Source organism: Strix aluco, chromosome 1 (genome assembly GCF_031877795.1).
Source record: "Strix aluco isolate bStrAlu1 chromosome 1, bStrAlu1.hap1, whole genome shotgun sequence".
Taxonomy (NCBI): domain Eukaryota; kingdom Metazoa; phylum Chordata; class Aves; order Strigiformes; family Strigidae; genus Strix; species Strix aluco.
This window is the reverse complement of record NC_133931.1, coordinates 164,828,718-164,847,821: the sequence shown is the minus strand read 5'-3', so window position 1 is coordinate 164,847,821 and position 19,104 is coordinate 164,828,718. Positions and strand designations below refer to the sequence as shown.

Below are 19,104 nucleotides of genomic sequence, written 5' to 3'. Positions count from 1 at the left end.
GACACTCTGTCGGGAGCTACCTGTTAAATACTCTCAGTAGCTGGCTTCTAAAATTCTCTGGTTTTGTTTTGTTTTGTTGGCCCAGGCATGGCCTCAGATGTGAGACCAGATTCTCTGCCAGTTTTATCCATGCAGTTTTATTAGAGAACCTGACTTTAGCAGAGCTCTACCAGTATATGCCTGAGGCAACTAAAGTGTTGCAAGCATCTGAATGACATTAGCTAATTGAATGCAATTCAGATGGAGAGAAAGGTAATCAATCAACCAGTTTTCTGTTCTCTTCTGAGTATCTTCATACTTCTATGGGAACTTCAGGGAGTCTGGTGATAGAAACAAAGCACCAAAAGCTAACTTCACGCAAAATTTCTGATAGATAGCATGAATAATGACCATCTCTGTCTCATTTTTGTAAGAAGAGATACTTTCTGGGAAGAGGGTGGAAGAAACAGGCTTGCTATCTGACCACATTGAGATAAATCCTGGCTTTGAACTCTGAGACAAAATGCTGGCTTTTAAGGGCCAAGTATGGGCAATTTTCAGAGTATGCCCCCATGGCCATTGCTCTGGTTAGAGAACTGCATCCATGTTCACGCTGTTTGACATCCCCAGTGCAGAAGGACTGAGTGCTGCGAGGGAAATACTTGCTGTTCCACAGCACCTGACTGTGGTCTACCTGGTCTTGGCGAGCATTTGTGCCATACCTGACTTCTCCATAGCCATGTGGACCCCAGGGCCACTCCACTGTTACCTTTATAAGTGGCTCTGCCCAGTGTCCTCCTTAGCTGTTCTCTAATGACCATGAAGGGATTATTTTTCACTGTGATGTTACTAGCAAGACAGGAAAGGCAGGAGGGTTTCAGCTGTTTTGTGAGGGCCTTAAGACAGCCAGAGCTGCAAGTCAGAGAGCTGAGGTGACCTCCTCGTGGTCCTGGATAGCCAGCTGGTTCACATGCAGGGGTCTAGCTCCTGTGCCAGTTTTATGTTGGGGGGGGGGGGGGGGGGGGGGCTGGGGGTGTTTGTGGTTTCTTTATTACTATTTTTTTGCGATTCTTACTGAACAAAGCCCTATCATCTCACACTGTTTCAGGTGGAGTGACACCAGCATCCCTTGATAGGCCTGGATTTGCAGGGCTAGGCTGTGGGCTAAATGAGGTGGCAGAAAGTTTGAAATAGGGCCAGGTCTGCAACCAGCTGCCCCATCCAGAAGGATGGGGTGGTCATCATCCTCCCTCTGCATCAAACTCACGTTACCCTGTGGCTTTTCTAGCTTAGCACCAGCCTGTTCCTGTAGCCACCATCAATGTCAGAGTTGTTGGAGAGTGCACGTGGGTGAAAGCACAGCCATCTGGCTTGTCCTCAGTTTATCGATGAAACTAACAATTGCTTTCTGACAGAAAGCCATACTTGGCTGCGCTGGGAATGTCCATGGGATCCCTGTCGTGTAGCATCTACTGGAGGATAGTGCCCATTGGTGTGGCACATATCATTTTCCTGGGATGACTGCCATAAGCATTTAATTTATGCTAGCATCACTGATCAAGTCTGTGATTTCTCCATGTTTTGGGCCTTTTGTCTGGCCCAAACTTGTAAGCAGTTAAGTCCCAGGTATTAGTTTAGTCTTGTGAAGCCCAGTGGCAGTTACCTGATCATAAACAGCCTTGTTTGGTGCCCATGTTGAGATGACATCATGACTGGTTACTGTGTGGCATGGTTGCGTCTAGTTTTCTGAGTCACACTGGCTATTGCATCATGCCGACCTGGCCATGTAAATACAGTATTTTGGGCTCTGCCCATTCTCCAGGTGTACGTTGACTAGCAATGCTTCAGGTGGCTTGAATCCAGAAGATGCATCCAAACGACATATGAGTGCAGACTGGAAAGTGCATCAAAAGCCCAATGTTTTCAAAGTGTTACTGCTTGTTGAACAAAGCCTGGTGCCTTGCTGCAGCCTGGGCACTGTGGACATATGACCAACTTAGCCTGCAAAGAGGCTTTGACAAGATAGTCTCAATATAACCAATGGAGAGGTTAGAGAGGATTGCTGGGTTCATTTTATATACATTTTGTGAAATTTCTTCTCAGCTTTACTCTTCTTGGTCATATATTCTTAAAATAAAACTCTAAGAAAAAAAAATAAAAATTTCTGGCTCTGTAGTTTCCAGGCAGCATGGACTATAAAATGAAATAACCCAACTGTATATTTAGAAGCATGCAAGTAAATGTCTCGTAGCTAAACTTGATATAAAGGTACAGTTAATTGAAAGTAGAATGTTAACACTGAGAATAATGCTCTACTTGTTTCCCATTTCACAAGGCAGAAAATATACTTTAGTTAAATGAAATTACAATGAAAATCATTATTGTTTTGTACTTCTGAGGAAGACAGTAAATATTGGAAATTTCTTAGATGATTTTGGAACTTTTTTCTATAGTGGGTGTTCTTTCAACTTTAAAACATTTTCATCAGAATTTTTTAGTGCCTCTAAAAATAATAATAATGATGTAGGAAACTAGCAGCATTAGATTAAACAATTGCCAATTAAATCAATCTCACTAGTGCAAAGTGCACAGTGCAAAGCAGCATGAAAAAAATGCATAGGGAAATGGTAATGCATGATCTTCAGAATAATTTCTTTGTGGTTTTTACATCCCTGTTTAGTGGCTTGTCTTACTGAACAGTAATGTAAGGAGCCAGCTTTGCAAAGGACCTTCCTTACAACACTCTCCTCGGTATACCTAGTTTGTGACCGCAAAAATGGGAATGCCATGGAAAGGCAAATGAGAGCAGATGGGTGGTATTCTCTGTGTGTGCATGTGTAGACAGGGAGAGCCCTGGGCCATTTCATGAATGTCAGCTCAGCTCAGAGATGCTCGTGGTCCTCCAGGATAACTCACGCCTGGATTGTCTTCCCTCTTCAAGTGCTCTCTCTGTGAGAAGCCTGAAAAAGGTGGCATATCTTGGAAAAGTAGGGTGTGTGGTACCAAGTACCTGCTTTTTTTCACTCTGATAGAAGTGAGGAAGATAGATCTGTCACAGACTTAAGCCTGCTTTCCTCTTTAGTCTAAGCAAGTGGAAATTTTGCTCCTTTCAGGGCAGTATCATGGGCTACCGCAGCAACTCAGCCAGGTTGGAAGCCTGAAAACATACTGAAGGACAAAACTTAGCTGCTAGAAGAAGCATTAGAAACTGGCAGTGAAATTGGTCATGAATAGGTCCAGTGAAGGTCCAGATATGTTGTGCTCAACTCCAAGGAGATGCAGAAACCACAGCTGAATATTAAGCTAAAAGGGGAAAAGAGGAGGGAAGACCAAAAAAAAAAAGCATACTTTGGAGGAAAGCACATATTTTTCACACTCGTGTAGAATATGGGAAGTTGGTTTCAAATGTTTTGTTGTTGTCATTACCATTTTGGTATGAATAGTTCATGCTGCTACAGAAGAATCACAGTTAAAACTGCTGGCAGTGTGAGGGTGACATCCATGGCAGGAGGCAGGCCGTTCCCATATCTCTGTGTTGGCTCCTCACGGAGGGAGGCGGGCTGCCATGCTGCTCTGAGCACAGAGTTGGGTGGTTTTGACGCTGAAGGTCATGCCCAGCTCCTCTTTCATGTGCCACAGGTCTGTGACTAACTGCTGAGTGTAGCTGCACGTTACGTATATGCAACGGGAGATAAGAGGACTGTTTTGCCATGGCTCTACAAAAGCTGTGGATGAGAAGGTCTAATGACAGAGGAGTGATAGCTCTGATAAGCCAGAGCTCTGTGCAGTGTCTAATTTTAGTGTTTATCTGACCAGTGGGTAACTGGAAGTGTTGTCAAATGACAGATAAGACCCTAGAAACATGGACTGTGACCATCTTTTTATCATTAGTTGCAAGTAACCATGGGGATAGGCATCTAAGAGATCTGTTTTTGTTTTCCTGTTGTTCAGTTCAAGAGTGAAATCAGGAATAACTTCAAGTGAGAGTCAAACGGACTCCAAGCCTGTAGATGGAAATAAATTCAGGGACAGAGACTCTGACCTTGTCTATCCACAAAAATAGCAGTGAGTTAGAGATCAGTTTATTAACTCAGTACTTGCATCTGTTTAATTGAATTCAGTAACTGATGTGTTCAGCATTCCCTTTCTAGCACACCTACGTGGAGGAAGATGTTGTCATGCCAGTTCAGGCACTCGTGCAGCAGCAGGAAATCACAAATACAAAGCTGTGGTTCTCTTCCTTCACTTCCTGTAGATGAACATCTGAAGTAAGGCAGGGGGGCATCTTTCCACACTGCCATTCTCTGTATTTCCCTTTCTTCAGCCTCTTTCCATTGTACTTTAATTTTGTTCAGAAGTGGTTGGCTTGCCCACGACACCCGACTGACAGTTGTTTTCTCATTTGCCCCTTGTCACTGCGGGAGCAGGCTTACTGTGATTGCTTTACTCACCACCTTAGGCTATCAACCAGCATTTGCTGAGCACTTATGTGCTTGCAGATTTACAGTTGTCATCCTTTCCATTGTCCCCCAGTTCCTTTTTTTTAAAGCTTCAGTCACAGGGCACAGCCCTCACTATGAGTAAGCCTCTCTGAACCCTTCCCAAAATTTGTCAAGAAAGCAAAGAAAGGGTTAATGAACAACACTGAGACAGAAAGAATTAAGTCCTGTCGGTTTATATTTAATGGTTGGCATTTTTTTGATTCAGAATTAAATACCCAAACCTTTTCTCATTTCAGTTCTTGGAAAGAGGTTTGCTGTAGCCCAGACAGTTTGAATTTATTGTTCCCAGGCAGGAGAGGAGCCCTGTTGGTGGGAGAATTGTGGGGCTAGTGTAACACATCCAGCCTCCAGCTCACCTTCCCATTGTTCAGATGCCAGAATCTGTGATCAGTTGTGAAACACAAATACAGGCAACTTGGTGTATACATCTTCGTGGCACTTGCAAGGTGCCTACTGCTATGTGTTACTCTATTATATTTTGCTACCAATGTGATATTGCTGCTGAGATGATTCATCCTTGTGGAGAATGAAATCAGATATGTAAAAAGTTAATTATTTGGCATGTGTTTGAATTACTACACTGACTTTTTAATGATGCTGTGAGTCAGATTCAGTGTGTTTGTCCTCATCTTCAGTGATCTGGACTTGGATGTAGTTCAAACTGCAAATGAAGGCTGTGGTCAACAGCCTTCTGGAAGTGGAGCTTTTTCTACAAGTGTACAAGTCTGTACAGAAAATGGAAATAATATTGACTTTCAAGATTTGTCTGGGTTTTAATGGAAGTTTACAGTTCTGAAAAAAAATCTGTGTGCAAACATAACTCAGTTGAAATCTATGAGTGACTCCTAGGCTACATTAACAAGGGGAAGTTTGACAGAAAACGGTCCAAATTCATGCAAACTTTTTTTTTTTTTTTTTTTTTTACAAACTTCAGGAATCTTCTGGCCTCGTTAAGGTATCTTCCAAGATTTTTGGTTCCTGCAACAGAAAGTTTCCGTAGTCATCCTGAGACCTTTCAGACCTGGGATGCTCGGCTGAGCAATATTAATTGAGGAGTGAGGAGTTTTTGGAGTCTGCTATTAATAGACATGTACTAATAAGGTGATCCAGGAGAATTTAATATTATATGAGGTTTGAAAAAAAAATCAAATAAAAAATATAAAAGAGGTTCAGGAGGGGAAAATATTCCTCAGATGAATCATTCTGATTTAGATAAATGGTTCTCATTCCACCTACCAAAATGCATAGTATGTGGATTAAATATTCAGAACGAGTAACTGTGAAGTAATGGACAAAACCTGACATCCACCTGCTGTGTCATTTCTACCTCTTAATGAACAGTAAATGATGCAGCTGCTTTGCCGCGCTGGGTGTATTTAGCTACAGAAATGGGGAGATGGCAATAGAGAGCTGTGATGAGGCTGTGGTAGGTTCTTGTTTTTAACAAAGGCTGTCAAATGTCACTATGCAATTTGTGATCATTTCAATAAAGGCTGCTTTTAGATTAAATACAGAGGGGAAACAGGTATGTCATGAGTGGCAGATTTATGCCTAAAATCCTCTACTTTTAAGAATGCAAGTGAAATTTGAGAACAAGTAATTCTTAAACCATATTTTACTCTGTCTACTGTAAGTTAGGAATAAGTAGATGTGTATCAGACTGATAAAAGAGAAGTCAGATCCTGTTACCTGGTTTTACTGAATAGTAAAATCAACCTAATCTATAGAATCTACATTGGTTCTACTAGAGACAATATAGCTTGCTCTTTTCTCATCTGTATCAAGATGTTGTTGCACTTTTTTTCCCTTGATGGCACTTTTGTTGCCCAATTGACAGCTTAAGAAAATTTCTCCTCTAAGCAGGTTACCTGCAGTTTGCCAAGAGCAGGACTGAGGTTTGCATGGGAAATCATTGCAATTGTTGTTCCTTGCTGATTTTGTTTGGTGTCAGAGATCTTTGATGTGCTGGAGGCCTCAGTTTCAGGACAGAGTGACAATTAGAGCAGTCAGAAATGTCTTGCTTCTTTTGAGGTTCCTTGCACGTTGATGCAGCTCCCCAAACCTTTTCCAGAGGCAGCCAGCCACATAATTTGCTGGAAAAGCAATAAGGTAACCTTCAAGGTGCTTTCTACATTGCTTGTCTTCTCATATCTCTGAAAAGGGATTTGATTGTGAGGAAAAGAAAGTGTACTAGAAGCAGAGAACGTGTTTAATTTTTGTATAGTTTTCAATACCACAGTTCTGTAACAGGATGGGATGGTGTGTCAAAGCCAGGGCAGATAAGATGTCTGTACACAAATTTCCTAATTTGTCTTCCTGTACAAGTAAGCCAGTAGTTTATAATGCACTAACGCAGCTGATGGTGATGAGCGATAAAACCTTGTGTCATGGAGGCAGTAGTGTTTTGGGGTTGCCGTATTCCCCAGTGGAGATCTACAAGTGCTGCAAAAGAAAAAAGCAACACAGAGAAAATGTAGGATGCTACTGATGTGCGGTTATCCCAATGTGCTGAGAGCAGGGGCAGACTGTGACTTCTGTGTCCAGAGGGACTGTTTATTAAGGAGAATATGTACGATTTTTTTTTGCGTATCCTTCATGTGTCTTAGATTACGTGGCTTTGCACGCTTGCAGCAGCGTAATTCCCCTGGGAACGTCCACCTAAGGAAAACCGATGGGGATGTGCAGACCTCTGAGGTGTCCTAGGAGTTGTGGAGTGGCAGGGCTGCAAGGCAGCAGGAGCATTGCTTTCCAACAGCATGATGCAGAGGCTGCATGCGGTCATTTCAGAAACATAGTACCAAATTATCAGTCTACCTGGGTAACGAGGCATCTGTCCCAAGCAGTATGCAAAATCTGCCCCTTGTCCTTTTAGGCTATAGTGAGGCAGAGGAACAGATCTCCATAACCATACCTGCTCCGTGGGTTTTCCTTGTGGGCAACGAGAGGATATGTGTTGGCATTTGTTAAATCAGCAGTTTATACTTGTGTGTTTTTCCATCCAACTTGAATTTTCAGTCATGCTAAAGCATCTTTTTAACATCCCTGGCAACGTAAAGGAGTTCACATGGGCACATACTGGATTGTACCCACCTGGGGAACATTGTGCTTGGTGAAAGAGTGAGAGACCTGTGATGTAAACCAGCATCAGACTGGCGGATTTACAGGGGATGTTTTGGAGTTGCACCTGTTTTAAAACTGAAATCAGTTGTTTGATTTGAGTTGCCACATGTTTAGAGATGGAAATACTGAGTACAGTGTAAAACTGTTGGAATTACAGAAATGAAGAATTTCACCCAACTGGTTTACCAGTGAGAGATGTAAGGATAAAAATAGAACAAGTTGCAAATTAACCTATTAGCACTTCGTTGTACGTGTGAAGTAGACAAATCACTGATCCACCCCTGCTGATTCCGGTTTCTCTATGAATACATGTACAAAACCTCAGCTCTCCAGAGTGTTTGAAAGGTGGTAGCTTTTCAAGCCATATCACAGTATAATCTTTGTATTAATCACAGAGCAATAACTTGAAATAACATTCTGGGTAGGTGAAAGCAGCATTGGAATCTAATATTTCTGTTGTCGTCTTCCCTCTGCAAATATGTAAAGTGTGTTATATAAAAAATGTAAGGTGTGTTGCGGTGAAGCTTACCCTCGGTTGAAAGAGTAGGTGTATACTTGTTTTCTCATGTTGAGATACGTTTCTTCAGCTATGAAATAAATAACTGATCATTTGAAAAGAACACATGTGTATGTATTTTATAATCTGAGATATGTAGTTGCAGGACAATAATTTCCATGCCAATACTGGACAGCAGTATAATGATAATATACAGCAGCTTTTTCCAATAGCTCAGCTAATTTTACAACTAGAAAACTTGCTTCCAACAATTCTAATCTGATATTCAGAGGGGAAAAAAAGCCATCAGTATAGTGTGAAGTATTTTCAATGCTAACTTGTGTGCATGTGTTTATCATTTGGAGGCAAGACTACAAACCATACCAAAACATGCAAGCATACTTGCAGAGCTGTTGGCATTTACTACTTTCTGTTAATTTCTTCCAGAAAAACAAACAAACAAAACCCCAATCAAGCCAAAACACACCCTAAGGGGCAATATGTTTGTATTTGTCAAGTATGTACAAGTGGAGAAGGACTGTTAAGTACTCAGCTCAAAAGAAGAGTCCTCTTAGCTGCAGATTTTTGAAAATAGTTAATAAAAGCAGCAGTTCTTGCTCTTGCAAAGAGTACTGTCCAGTTTCAGAAGGCAAATCCTCTTCCATTTTCTCCCTTCTCACACAGTAAATTCACTGTATCATGTAAATCTTAGTCCCATGTTTGTCTACACTGTGGATAGAGGATGCAGCATCTACCGTGGATGCACGAAATGGGACTGATGTTTTAGACACCTCGTTAGCCTTTGCGGAGGCGTTGCCTCACAAATGCCGGATCCTGTATGTCCAGGTACCTGTGGGAATCATATGCATACCCAGGGGTTGACCAGTTGATGTTGACAGTGAGACTGTATTAAAAAAAACTGTAATGAAAAGAGCTCTAATAAGATAAATTGCTTCAAATGAAGATGCGTATATGAACAAGTGAGTGAATATTGATAAGCAATACAGGCAATTAAGAAAGTGTATGTCTTGAATTTCTTGCCCATGGTGCACATTAGGCACCTATACATCAGGTAATTTTGGCAGAGCTTGAGCTAAAGCAGACTTTTTTTTTTTTAAACACTAAGATTTATTTTTGTTAATACGTCTGCCAAGATTTTGATTCATTTTAGAAGTTATGATCTCTAAATTGCATAGTTTTTCAAGCTAAAGAGAACAAGCTTAATCCATGAATATTTACCTTCAGCAACCTGGTAATACTTTCTACATCAGATTTTATGGTATCCAATTTAATTATGGAACAGCTGTGATGTAGGCTGCATAACATCTTGACTTAAAATCAGTTTTACATAAACAGGACAACTTTAGGAATACTGATGCCGATACGTAGAGCATATCAATGTTGTTTTGCTAACTGAAGGAGACATGCAAGAGCACGCTGTGAAATACCATTCACAAAGATATTTCTAAGTTTACTAAGGCGAAGTAATCCTGTACTCTCTGAGCAATCTCAAGTAGTATCCATGGGTCTAGTCAGAGGCAGAGAGACAAAGGTGTACGATATGTGTAAAAGCGATGAAATCTTAGTGCAGGTAGTTGTAAATAATAGGGGTGTTTTGGTTAGCTGGCATAAACAGTGAATATTGGCAAGCAAAACTGCAGTACTGTTTCTTGGGAAATAGAGAATGAAAATAGCTCTGTTGCTATTTCATTGCAAGTTTCTTTGACCTGTGAATCAACCTCTTGAGCCACAAGACAGGTCTGGAGTAAATTATTGGAAATAAGCTTTTTCAGTTTTTCCCTGGTCCTGTTTAGAGTGGAAGATTTTATATCTATCTATCTGTTTGTCTGTCTATTTGTCTCACTTTATATATGTTATAGTTTTTATAAAATGTGTTTAAATCTTGAGTCTGTTAAAAGATTTGGTCTCGTGGGGAGCAAAGCTTGGGTCAGTTAATGGGTTCTTGGGTCAGACAATGTCTATCTGGCATTTGATAACATTACTTGGAAAACAAAATGCATGATCTATTTATCCACTTTAGAGAGACATAAAGGAACATGGGAAGACCAAGAATTACATGGACCATGAAACATTTTATTTGGGCTTCTGTCAAAAAAAAAAAAAGCCTTTTCAGTAAATTGGTAAGAAGTAAGGGCTCAAAAGTCATCCATAAAGTCAACCAGACCCAGTGGAATTATACCAAAGACGCATTCTGTGGTAACTCTAGTAATATAAGAGGTAGTTGTATCCATTTAGCAGTGCTATCTTTATTTCTTTAAAAAGATGCTGTTGCCTTGTAATGGGAGGAATCCAAGTTTTGAAACTCATGTGGGAAAGATCTGGTAGTGCAAATAATCTAGAAGCAACACCTGGTGAGAGTGTGTTGGTACGGCTGGTGGAAAGTGGTCTCTGTGTGCAGTGGTTGGTCTCAGCAGTACCCCGCTTCTTTGGGGGCAGAGAATTGCACTGCCAATCTTGGCATCTGGGATGTTTTTAGAGGAAACACATTTCAAAGTGTGCTGCTGTGCTTGCACACGCTGGAGAGGCAGCTTATGGCTCTTCCTTCCTTTGTAAGGGGAAGGAGGCAGCAGTGCAGGCACAGTGCTGTGCGTGGGGTAGGTGTGTAAGCAGGGGGGTGCTGGCAGTGGGGCTCCTGCCTGCACATTCCATCCCGAAGTGTAGCCCTGGTCACGGGTATCCAGATGCAAGTGTGGGGGCACAGCATGGAGGGAGAGCCCTCACCCCTGTTGCCCTGAAGTCCCGATGCACCACTACCATGGCAGCCTCTGCTGCTCGCCCTGAGCCCCTCTGAAAACCCCACGTCCTCTCCCAGACCGCTCCCTACAGGGGAAATCTTCCTGCCATGCCTTCTGGGAGGAGTGGAAGGGGAGCGATTATGTAGACTATAGTCACTAATATAGACTTGCCTAGCGTGTCATCATTGCATGTGTCTTCGCACCTCCCCCTGTTTGGCAGCCCCTCGCCCTGCTGCAGAGCCCCTCTTCTGCCCCCTCCCAGGCTCCCACATCTTCTAGCTCAAAAATACTGTCTTCTCTTTCAGCCCCAGCTCCTGGCACAGATTTCCAACGCTCATCTACCAGCTGTACTTAAAAAAAATTCATTCAGAAAAGAGCCCTCCAGCTTAAAAAAAAAGAGGACAAGGCTGAGAAAGATGGACCCACTGTAGACTTTCTCAGGCCCTTTATTTATTCTGTGATTAAGGTTGGGATGATAGAGGTGTCATACTCTGCAGGTGACCAGTGGAAGAAGGTGCTTCAGAGGTAGGAGACATCTTCAGCCTGATTAGGCAGCATTTGGAGGGGGCCAAGGGAAGAGGTGCTGGAGGAAGGAGGATCTGTTTCTGCATCTGGTGATGTCTCTGGAGTTGTGTTTGTTAGCACCAGGTCATTTACTGTTTTGTTTCCAGAATGGGGTCTTCATGGTTTTAGTGGGTTAGGAAACCAGTGGTACTTTGTCTTACATTTCACCTCTTGTTTTTTCTTTCATACCACGTGCACAAAGAAAGTTCAGGTGAGATTTAAACTGGGGCTGTTGTTTTCTCCTAGAGATTGATGAAACTCTTCTTGAATAGAGAGCAAAAGGAATTTGTTGCAGTGTATCGGGTCTGGCTGAGCCAGAATTGGTTTTCCCCTGTAGCAGCCCTCATGGTGCTGTGTTTTATGCTGGGAGCTGGCAGGGTGTTGATAGCACAGTGGTGTTGTGGCTACTGCTGAGTAGTGCTTACACAGCACCAAGGCTCTTTCTGACATTTCCCCCCCACAGTGGGACGGGGTGGGCAAGATCTTGGGAGGGGACACAACCAGGACAGCTGACCCGAACTGACCAAAGGGATATTCCAGACCATATGACGTCTGCTCAGTATAAAGCTGGGAGAAAAGAGGAAGGGGGTGGGGTCACCCTTGGTCCTCCGAGGCAACCACTACGCGTATTGGAGCCCTGCTTCCTGAGAAGGCCCGACATCGCCTGTTAATGGGAAGTAGAGAATAAATCTGTTTTCTTTTTTTGCTTCCGCGCGCGGACCTTTGCTTCACTTTGCTTATATTAAAACTGCTGTTGTTTTACCCACAAGGGTTGTTTTGTTTTCCTATCTTATTTTCTTTCCCTTCTTTGCCCTACTGAGAAAAAAAGGGGAAAGGGGGGGAAGTGATAGAGCGACTTGGTGGGTACCTGGCATTTAGCCAAGGTCAAACCACCACAGTCTATTTTGGCGCCCAACGTGGGGCGGGACAACGGCAGTTTTATATTAATTGTGCTATAGCTATAGCAGTTAGTAAGCGACAAGCTCTTGTGCTGGTCATGGGTTTGTTTATTGCTCTGCTTATCTTTATTTTGCTAAGCTTGGGAACATGCTGGAAGAAATTGGGAACATCATGAGTGGTTTTATTCTGCAAGCTCCCGAAGTACTTATTAATCCTTATGTTAGCTCTTTGATACTGTTCATTAATGCTATTCACCTATTGTGGGCTGTGTGGAGCTCGTTAGGTTTTTGGTGTAAGAGAAAGCAAATTTTGGGTGAGAGAATACCAAAATGTGCCCTGAGGCGGCCTGTCCCTGGGTGGCAGGGGGAGTGGAAGGATTTGGGCAGATTCCTAGGACAGTTATCACCTCCTGTAGCCTGGGATCTTACCCCTGAACAGGCAAGCAACCCCGCAAAACTGACACAACACCTGATAGAAGGGTGCCTTGTCTATCCCGATGAAAATCAGCAACTCCTAGCGCTGTACTGGGGCCTGGCCTATGCTTATCGAGCTGCAGTTCAGTGCTCTCAAAGGACTGTGGTGGAAACGGGAACTCAAACAAAAACAATAACAGCAGAGATTGCCCCAGTAGTAAAAAAGAAACAGTGGACAAGGAGAACAACAGGTCCATACCCTCGATTAATAAGGGACGAAAAAGAGGAGGAAGAAGCGGGTCCTTCAGCAAAGGGGTCAGAAGAGGGAATAACAGAACTCAAACAGGAGGCAGAAACTACCCGGTCCCTGACGTCATCAGAACTGCGAGATCTGCGGAAAGACTATAGCCGCCAGCCGGGTGAGCGGATTGCTGCCTGGCTGCTTCGATGCTGGGATAATGGGGCTGATGCTCAGCAGCTGGAAGGTAAGGAAGCCCAACAGCTGGGTTCCCTTGCTAGAGATCGAGGAATTGAAAGGGGAATTGGAAAAGAAACAGGAATTTGCAGTCTGTGGAGACGGCTCCTTTCAAGTGTTAAAGCAAGATATCCTTTCAAGGAAGATCTTACGGACAACTCCCCAGGGAAGTGGGCTACTGCGGATGAAGGTGTCCAGTACCTGAGAGAACTAGCAGTGCTGGAAGTCATCTATAGTGATCCAGATAATGATGAAGCCCCTAAAAATCCAGAGGATGTCCTGTGCACACGGGCCATGTGGAGGAAGGTGATTAAAGGTGCACCATCCTCGTATTCTGCGGGCTTGGCTGCGATGTACTATCCAGAAATGGATATGGGAGAAGGACTAAGATGTACGCCAACTGTGGAGGCAGTCTCTTCCTGGCTTCAGAACTTTGAAGAGAGTCTTGGAACCTCCTCATCTCTACGGGCGAGTGCCTTAGATGTCAGGAGCACCCCAAGAAATCGGTTCTCTTCCACCCCAGTCAGAGGGAAAGGGAAACCTAGGCGCATGACACGTGGCGAACTTTGGTTCTTCCTGCGTGACCAGGGGGAGGACATGAGGAAGTGGGATGGTCAACCCACCTTCAGATTGGAAGCTCGTGTACATGAATTGCGAGGAAAGACACCTGCCAAGAAGAAGACATCCAAGAAGGTTGTTAATGTAGCTGGCGTGAAACCGCAAGAAAGTAATCAGCGATCTCCCAGATACAGGAAGACTGAGATCACCTCCCTTGGCCCTGATGAAGGAGTTTCCGGCCTGGCACAGCAAGGGTCAGACAGTGAATACTCTGACCAAGAACAGGAACAGAGGGCCCCTGCCTCCAGCCAGGAGGAGGAAAGGGATGATCAGGTGTATTGGACAGTGTGGATTCGATGGCCTGGCACATCAAATCCACAGAAGTACCAGGCTTTAATCGATACCGGGGCACAGTGTACATTAATGCCATCAAGTTATAGAGGGGCAGAACCTATCTGGATCTCAGGAGTGACAGGCGGATGTCAAGAACTGTCAGTACTGGAGGCCGAGGTTAGCTTGACCGGGGATAAGTGGGAAAAACATCCCATTGTAACTGGCCCAGAAGCCCCTTGTATCTTGGGCATTGACTACCTCAAGAGGGGGTGTTTCAAAGACCCAAAAGGATACCGATGGGCTTTTGGTGTGGCCAGTGTGAACACAGAGAAGGTCAAACAGTTGTCTAATCTGCCTGGCCTCTCAGGAGATCCTTTTGTTGTAGGACTGTTGCGAGTTAAAGAACAACAGGTGCCAATTGCTATGAGGACCGTGCACCGACGGCAGTATCGCACGAACCGAGACTCTCTGGCTCCCATCCAAGAACTGATCCGTCAACTGGAGACCCAAGGTGTCATCAGTAAGACACATTCGCCTTTTAATAGCCCAATATGGCCAGTGCGAAAGTCTGACGGAGGGTGGAGGTTGACAGTAGACTATCGTGGCCTGAACGAAGTGACGCCACCACTGAGTGCTGCTGTACCAGATATGTTAGAGCTCCAGTATGAACTAGAGTCAAAGGCAGCCAAGTGGTACGCCACAATCGACATCGCCAATGCATTCTTTTCAATTCCTTTGGCAGAAGAGTGCAGGCCACAGTTTGCTTTCACGTGGAGGGGTGTCCAATATACCTGGAATCGACTACCCCAGGGGTGGAAGCACAGCCCCACTATTTGTCATGGACTAATTCAAACTGCACTGGAAAAGGGTGATGCCCCTGAACATCTACAGTACATCGATGACATCATTGTGTGGGGCAACAAGGCAGAAGAAGTGTTCAAGAAAGGACAAAAAGTAATTGAGATTCTTCTGAGAGCTGGGTTTGCCATAAAGAAAAGCAAGGTCAAGGGACCAGCACAGGAGATTCAGTTCTTGGGAATAAAATGGCAAGATGGACGCCGCCATGTGCCTATGGAGGTTGTCAACAAGAGAGCAGCTATGTCTCCACCGACCAACAAGAAGGAAACACAAGCTTTCTTAGGACTTGTGGGATTTTGGAGGATGCACATTCCAGGTTACAGTCAGCTGGTGAGCCCTCTCTATCAAGTAACCCGAAAGAAGAACAATTTTGAGTGGGGTCTTGAGCAACAACAAGCCTTTGAGCACATCAAACAGGAGATAGCTCGGGCGGTAGCTCTTGGGCCTGTTCGGACAGGACCAGATGTGCAAAATGTACTTTACACATCAACTGGGGAGCATGGCCTCACATGGAGCCTCTGGCAGAAGATAGCAGGTGAAACTCGGGGTCGACCATTAGGATTTTGGAGCCGGGGATATCGAGGATCAGAAGCCCACTACACTCCAACTGAAAAGGAGATACTGGCAGCATATGAGGGGATTCGAGCCGCTTCCGAAGTTGTTGGTACAGAAGCACAGCTCCTCTTGGCACCGCGATTGCCTGTGCTACATTGGATGTTCAAAGGAAACATCCCTTCTACACACCATGCAACCAGTGCTACCTGGAGTAAATGGGTAGCGTTAATCACACAACGAGCTCGACTGGGAAAACCCAACCGTCCAGGAATCCTGGAAGAGATCATGGACTGGCCAGAAGGTAGAGATTTTGGAGCACTGCCTGAGGAGGTGGCTCGTGCCCAAGAAGCACCACCATATAACGAATTACCAGAAGATGAAAGGCGGTATGCTCTGTTTACTGATGGATCCTGTCATGTGGTAGGAAACCATCGAAAGTGGAAAGCTGCTGTGTGGAGCCCCACAAGACAAGTCGTTGAGGCCACTGAAGGAGAGGGCGAGTCAAGTCAGTTTGCAGAAGTAAAAGCGATCCAACTAGCCCTAAAGATTGCTGAACGAGAAAAGTGGCCAGTACTGTATCTCTACACTGACTCCTGGATGGTGGCTAATGCCCTGTGGGGGTGGCTACAGGAGTGGAAGAAGACCAATTGGCAGCGCAGAGGTAAACCCATCTGGGCTGCTGCACTGTGGCAGGACATCGCTGTCCGAGTGGAAAACGTGGCTCTAAAGGTACGTCATGTAGATGCCCACGTGCCCAAAAGCCGTGCCACCGAAGAACATCAAAACAATGAGCAAGTAGACAAGGCTGCTAAAATTGAAGTAGCTCAGCTGGACCTGGATTGGGAGCGCAAGGGTGAGCTATTTGTAGCTCGATGGGCCCATGAAACATCCGGGCATCTCGGGAGAGATGCAACGTACAGATGGGCTCGTGATCGAGGGGTGGACCTGACCATGGAGGCCATCTCACAGGTCACTCATGAATGCGAGACATGTGCTGCAATCAAGCGAGCCACACGAGTAAAGTCTCCCTGGAACAGAGGGCGATGGCTGAGTTTTCGATATGGTGAGGCCTGGCAAATTGACTATATTGGACCATTGCCACGAACACGCCAAGGCAAGTGCTACATACTCACCATGGTGGAAGCAACTACTGGTTGGCTTGAGACGTACTCTGTAAATCATGCCACTGCCCGAAATACCATCTTAGGTCTTGAAAGGCAAATTTTATGGCGACATGGTACTCCTGAAAGAATCGAATCAGACAATGAAACCCATTTTCGAAATAATCTCATAAACTCCTGGGCAAAGAAACATGGCATTGAGTGGGTGTATCACATCCCTTATTACCCACAAGCGTCTGGAAAGATTGAAAGATACAATGGACTGTTGAAGACTATGTTGAGAGCATTGGACAATGGGGGATGGAAACACTGGGATATAAATTTAGCAGAAGCCACTTGGCTAATTAATACCAGAGGATCTGTTAACCGTCCTGGTCCTGCCCAAACAAAACCCCTTCATACTGTGGGAGGAGATAAGGTCCCTGTAGTACACACAGGGAAATGGCTGGGGAAGGCAGTATGGGTTGCTCCTCCCTTGGGAAAAGGCAAGCCCACTCGTGGTATTGTTTTTGCTCAGGGACCTGGATGTACTTGGTGGGTAATGCGGGAGAATGGGGCTACTCAGTGTGTGCCTCAAGGAGATTTAACCTTGGGGGGAAAATAATCTGTGGGCTGAGTTGTATGTTGCAGGAAGTGATGGAGGAAGTAGGAACGACGAAGAGTGAACCAGATACGTGCGATGATGACCCAAACCTAGCCGGTGCTGGAGTCCAACAGTCAAACATACTGCTCCTGTCCTGAACATCCATCTTGACAGATGGCAGCCGAGTCACTGAACATCTGGAGGAGTGAAGAAAGCTTACGGAATGAATAAATGAGTGTTATGTGGGACCTGGGCATGACGTAAATGGTATGGAATAAGGGGTGGAGACTGTATCGGGTCTGGCTGAGCCAGAATTGGTTTTCCCCTGTAGCAGCCCTCATGGTGCTGTGTTTTATGCTGGGAGCTGGCAGGGTGTTGATAGCACAGTGGCGTTGTGGCTACTGCTGAGTAGTGCTTACACAGCACCAAGGCTCTTTCTGACATTTCCCCCCCACAGTGGGACGGGGTGGGCAAGATCTTGGGAGGGGACACAACCAGGACAGCTGACCCGAACTGACCAAAGGGATATTCCAGACCATATGACGTCTGCTCAGTATAAAGCTGGGAGAAAGGAGGAAGGGGGTGGGGTCACCCTTGGTCCTCCGAGGCAACCACTACGCGTATTGGAGCCCTGCTTCCTGAGAAGGCCCGACATCGCCTGTTAATGGGAAGTAGAGAATAAATCTGTTTTCTTTTTTTTGCTTCCGCGCGCGGACCTTTGCTTCGCTTTGCTTATATTAAAACTGCTGTTGTTTTACCCACAAGGGTTGTTTTGTTTTCCTATCTTATTTTCTTTCCCTTCTTTGCCCTATTGAGAAAAAAAGGGGAAAGGGGGGGAAGTGATAGAGCGACTTGGTGGGTACCTGGCATTTAGCCAAGGTCAAACCACCACATGCAGTTTTTGCGATAGCAGTGATGAATCAAGATTGGAAAAAGTGTAACCATGCACCAAACTCCAGGGTCTGATGGTACAAGAGAAAAAAGTTTGCCTGAAAATCAAAAGTTTCTTCGCTGCAATGTAGGAATCCATTTTCCTTTTGACTGTCGTGGGAAATGCAAAGCTGGGAACTGGTATGGCAGTAAACTGATTTAGGGCTTGTTTTCATCATCCTTACCCTGCGCACCTTATTTCAGAGGGCCTATTTGTGAAACCAGCTGTATGGCTTGCAGAGGAGGACGCTGCTCTGATCAGTAGAGGAGGCAGAACCATCCCTTCTGAGGCTCCTTGAGCTATTGCTTCATTTGTAAAGAAGCACAGCAACCTTCATTCCCACCTGCTGTTTTCTTTGTGGGATTTATTTATTAAACGTGAACTGAAGGATGCGCTGTGAAAACCAGATTAACATGGATATGCAAACGAAGGCCCCTGCTATTTGATAATTTACTGAGTGAGTGTGATTGCCTGGCCACCAGCTGTTAGAGTGAATCCTGGCTCAGAACAGGCAAAGGGGAAAGTCATCAGCAGATTAAATAAGAAAAAAAGTAAATAAAACCATCAATAACTTCCTAACAAAATATTTAGCTTCTTGTCATCCTCAGGAATCCATTTCTTGTAGTAATACAATACATCATTTTCTCTGGCTGATGGAATGATATCATTATATTTTTTAAAAATGGTGAAAGGTTATAGCCATTAAATAAAATTTATGTAGAATGTCTTAATATATAGGTTTTTTTACCCAGAAATATCAAAGGTACTTTCTTAAAACATTGTGGTTGTAGATTACTTCATTTATTCCTAAATACAGCTAAGTAAGCTTTCAATTTAAAGATTTGTCTAAGTTAATAGCATTTCTCTTCAATATAGCCTTTTAATGTTAGAATAAATGAGCAGAAGGAGATAAAGAACACTGTGCCCAGTTGAAATTATAGGGTTGATTTTCAGATAGTC

At 44.3% G+C, this 19,104-nt stretch overlaps 1 protein-coding gene across 3 annotated transcripts in view; it reads left to right on the top strand.

Annotated features, from left to right (window-relative positions):
- PDE1C (phosphodiesterase 1C) overlaps positions 1 to 19,104 on the top strand; it is a 320,244-nt gene that overhangs the window by 54,368 nt on the left and 246,772 nt on the right. The window lies entirely within an intron of this gene.